General features: G+C 37.3%; 1 long non-coding RNA gene across 1 annotated transcript; it reads right to left on the reverse strand.

The window, feature by feature from the left end:
• Positions 1-570: 570 nt before the first annotated feature.
• On the reverse strand, positions 571-4,273 carry LOC145438776 (uncharacterized). Its single transcript, XR_013915025.1, has 3 exons — positions 3,530-4,273; positions 3,181-3,279; positions 571-2,847 (listed from the first exon to the last, which is right to left on the reverse strand). It is a non-coding gene; the product is annotated as an uncharacterized LOC145438776 (long non-coding RNA).
• Between the last annotated feature and the right edge of the window lie 584 nt (positions 4,274-4,857).

Genomic DNA, 4,857 nt, shown 5'->3' on the forward strand with positions numbered 1-4,857 from the left:
TATAAATGAACACGGCGAAGAACACCTCAGGCGGTACCTAATATGTGTTATAAGTTTATGGCACGATTACTAGGGGCGGCCGAGTGACAGCAAAATGTAGCAGAGTTTTCGAATTGAGCTCATATTGTGAATCGCCTATGCAGTGCGCTTCAGTCATCGTTGAGCACCATCGATGTAGATCAAGGATGGCCAACCCGTGGCCCGGGGGCCCTATATAGCCCTCGAGATAATTTACGAAATCAGTATTAGTATCAAACAAATGAAATGCCAAGGTACTTCTTTGTAAACTTGCAAGGCGAACCAAAATATCATTATCATGACCGCAAAATTTGGTATGTTGATGACTAATAGATCAGTTCGGAATCATTCGAGTAGACAGTACAGTAGTGAGGGTTGAATCGTTATACGCAGGCCAATCAGAGAGCGCCACGTCATCCTAATTGTCACGCCCATTTTCATGCCCGCAGGGTACATTCATCTGCTACGTCATCTGTGCCACATCATCCATCCATTGCTATATCATCGCTGCATTGATTGCCCATCTAGATACTTTTCTCAGATATTCCATTATGTGTATTTACGACTAATGTCATCCCTCCATATATTTTAAACATGATTTTATGTGTACAAGTCACGGTATCTCGGCGTCTTATAACGTAATAATGTAAGCTGCGTCGGGTGCTGCTATAATGCTAGGAGCGAATATAGTAGAAAGTCCACGTCTGGACACCTGCAAGCAGGTGCGCATACTACCGTAGTAAAACGCATAACAGATTTCACGCAAAAGTCGATATTGCTTTGTGATGATGTTGATGTTGTTAGAGTATGTATGTTCACGAAGACTGCGATATCGCACGGATAAATGCATCATCACTAATTAATTACTTAAATGCGACTTGATAATAATAATCCCTAGAATAATATAAAATGCGATTTTGAGTGCAGACAGATCGCGGTTTCGATTTCCGTGGTCTCAACATTTTAAGCCTTATTATCAGCTCGCAGTACAACCGCTACCTGTATAATGTTTGCATGTCGAGTATAAGGGTATTTAACTCAGCACTAAAATGCCAACAGACTAGCCGTAGGGCCCCGGTTCTCGTCGCTATAATTAAACGAACACCTTCGCCGCAGATACGCGATCCCCGACGTTATAATGATAGGGACATATTAGCCGCATGAAAGCGAGTCTAAGGAATATAACGACAGACAACAAGTTAGTTGAAAAGTAAAACTAATCGTGATCGATGCAAGACGGCGTGAAACAGCGCTTTCGCTCGATTCTTGTAGTGACCACATTTCATACGATTCAGTCCTTTTCATGTCACTAGAATAAGGGTGATTAAACCGACAGTGAAACGCCGCCGGCGTCTTATAACGTAATAATGTAAGCTGCGTCGGGTGCTGCTATAATGTTCACGCAAAAGTCGATATTGCTTTGTGATGATTTTGATGTTGTTCCATACCGATCGGGAAGATAGGACTCCTAATTTCCTAACTAACTACATAATCCCTAGTAACGTAGTCAGACGCATAACGGAATTTACGCAAAATCGGTATCGCTCTGCGATAATTTTGACCACTATGTTTTGATAATAACTTGCTTCCGAGAAATAAATAACACTCATTATAGGTTAGATGATACTTTTCCTTGATATTCTATTATGTGTATTTAGGGCTAATGCGACATCACTATGTTGGCGACAGGTCTGATTTGAACACACTAATTTTGCGAAATAAACTTATCGCCCAACACGGGCACTCAATGAAGAGCACCCTGGAGACCCACATAAATGCTCCACAATTCTTGACATATAATATACTGAGCATATAATAAGCTGACAAACCCTAGACTTGAGTACTCCGAAATGTACAAGAACTTTTCCTTTACACGACGTTTTTGTAAAATGAATACTACTTTTGAGGAAAAATAAAAATTATGTACTCTAGTAGGTTTTTGACTACACGCACCAACTACTCAAGTGTTTATGTCACAGGAATGATTCATTAAGTATAGCGCAAGCAGGCCAAACCTATACTTGAGTACTCCAAAATGTACAAGTACTTCGCTATGTACTCCCTCCACGTAAAAAGTGACTACGTTTTAGACTATTTTATCGATTTTCGATGTTGCGCAAATACCACAAACTTTGCTTGCTTTCAGAGCTGGCAACTAAATGCAAGACAGACTTTACGCAAAAGTGTCTATTCTGAAAATTTTATCAAGTTAATACTTTAAAAACTTATACTTGAGCACTACGAAATGTACAAGTACTTTACCTTTACACGACGTTTTTTTTTGTAAAATGAATACTAATTTTATTGAAAAAATAAAAAATAAAAAAGAGCGAAAAATTACATTTTATCGCGGAACGCAACAAGATAAATCGTATGAATTTGTAAACTACTTATTCATGACATAATAATAATTCTACTTTTGTACTTTTTCATATTTTGTAACAATTTTAGTAGTACTTAAATAAAATTCGGAATATAAACTAATCGAAAAATTCGGTAACCAATTTCGCATAGGCTATGCATACAAATGAGGAAAGTTGCATCAACGCGTGTTAACTAATTGTATTATGTAGCTTGTAATTCATGCAAGTTTCGAAACTTCTACACTGAGTCTTTTAAAGTAGATAGAATCGAAAACACTAATCGAAAATATTTACGAAGTTTGGATGCGACATATTTGGGTTTTTAAAAATTATTCATACCCATGATTCTTGAGAAATGACATAACGCACCTTTAGGGCTGTGCAATCTGTTCCATCACTATACGCTTGTAAGTCGCCCCGCGCATGCGTGTGTCAACGAGTATGCAGTAATCATATTCTTCGCTACCTGAAATGGAACGATTTAGCTTCAAACTCAACGCATTAGCATAGCGAATTCAAGTATAGACGATAAATAATATACAGTATAGCTCTACCTAATTAATTCATAACATTGTAACCACAGCGAGATTCGAGTAATAAGCGGGGCTAGATAGTCTACCCTTAACAGAGAACTTGCATATACATTCGAATTTATGCGACTTCGGCTATATTGCCGGTTAACATTATAGCCGCGCACAGGACTCATTATTACGTTATAGCTATTTAAATGGTACGATATAGGAGAAATCTCGGTACGCTGGCGATATTTTCATAATAGTTGAGAAATGATATAACGCACCTTTAGGGCTGTGCAATCTGTTCCATCATCATACGCTTGTAACTCGTCCCGGGCTTGTATGTATCTGCGAGTATATGCCGTGATCATTTTCTTCGCTACCTGAAATGAGACGATTTAGCTTCAAACTCAACGCATTAGCATGCTAAATTTTAAAAAATAGGTCGTAAATAATATAGCGAAGCTCTACTTAATTAAATCTTAATATTGTAATAGCAAAAATTATGACGTAGCGTGATCTAGGTATTACTATAGATGTAATATTAGCATTATTCAGTATTCGAAATGATAAAGCTTCAGCCATGATACTTTGGTGATTTTTTCAATATAATGGAGAAATGATATAGCGCACTCTTAGGACTGTGCAATCTGCTTCATCATTATACGCTTGTAAGTCGTCCTGGGCTTGCGTGTGTCAACAAGTATGCAGTAATCATTTTCTTCGCTACCTGAAATGGAGCGATTTAGCTTCAAACTCAACGCATTAGCATACCGAATTTAAATATAGACGATAAGTAATATACAGTATAGCTCCACTCAATTAATTCACAATATTGTAACCACCGCGAGATTCGAGTAATAAGCGAGGCTAGAGAGTCTATACCCTTAACGGAGAACTTGCATATACATTCGAATTTATGCGACTTCGGCTATATTGCCGGTTAACATTATATCTGTGCAGAGAACTCATTATTACGTTATTAGCTATTGGAGAAATCTCAACGTAATTCAATCTGCGTGCACAATCCACGTAAGCTAATACCGCATCGAGAAATTATAGCTAAATTTAGTTTAAATCGACACAAAAATACATGGATCCTACCTTACCTGTGATGCCTTCCTCATTCGCTGTGCACATGACAATACTTGGAACAGAAATGTGAAGTTTTCAGAATGCGAATTGCTGTATGTCGGAAGTAAACATTCTAATTCGTATCGCCAACGCGGCATTTTCTTGGAAACGCAACTTGATTTATAATGTTCTAATTCGCATTGTCGATGTGGCCCGACTTCTTGGAATCGTAATGAACTATATTCGTGGCACATTTACACGCGTCAATTTCTTGGAATAGTATTCGGCAACATGCGCGGCGCCAGCAATAATTGCGCAGACCTTAATGTTTTTGAGCTGCATAGCAATGAAATCTTTTGACTGCAAGCACGAGTTCACAACTGACAGATATGTTAGATCGCACGAAATAATAGTCCCGAGTTGCGTAAAGTTAATGCTCATTCAAAAGTCAAAACACGACGTTTTTTTTTTGTAAAATGAATACTAATTTTAATAAAAAATAAGAAAAAAAGAGCGAAAAATTACATTTTATCCCGGAACGCAACAAGAAAAATCGTATGAATTTGTAAACTACTTATTCATGACATAATATTAATTCTACTTGTACACTTTTTCACATTTTATAACACTTTTAGTAGTACTTAACAGTTTCAGTTTTAAATAAAATTCAGAATATAAACCAATCGAAAAATTCGGTAATCAATTTCGCGTAGGCTATGCATACAAATGAGGAACGTTACATCAACGCGTGTTAACTAGTTGTATTATGTAGCTTGTAATTCATGCGAGTAAGTCGGACAAATTCGTCGCATGAACACGACTCTAATGGACATGAACAAATAAAAATTTTGTAAAGTAGATATTTTTCGGTATGCTAAATTCGGCTA

Source organism: Botryllus schlosseri, chromosome 5, assembly GCF_051294905.1.
Source record: "Botryllus schlosseri isolate E-star chromosome 5, Bs_hap1, whole genome shotgun sequence".
In the NCBI taxonomy this organism is placed as follows: Eukaryota; Metazoa; Chordata; class Ascidiacea; order Stolidobranchia; family Styelidae; genus Botryllus; species Botryllus schlosseri.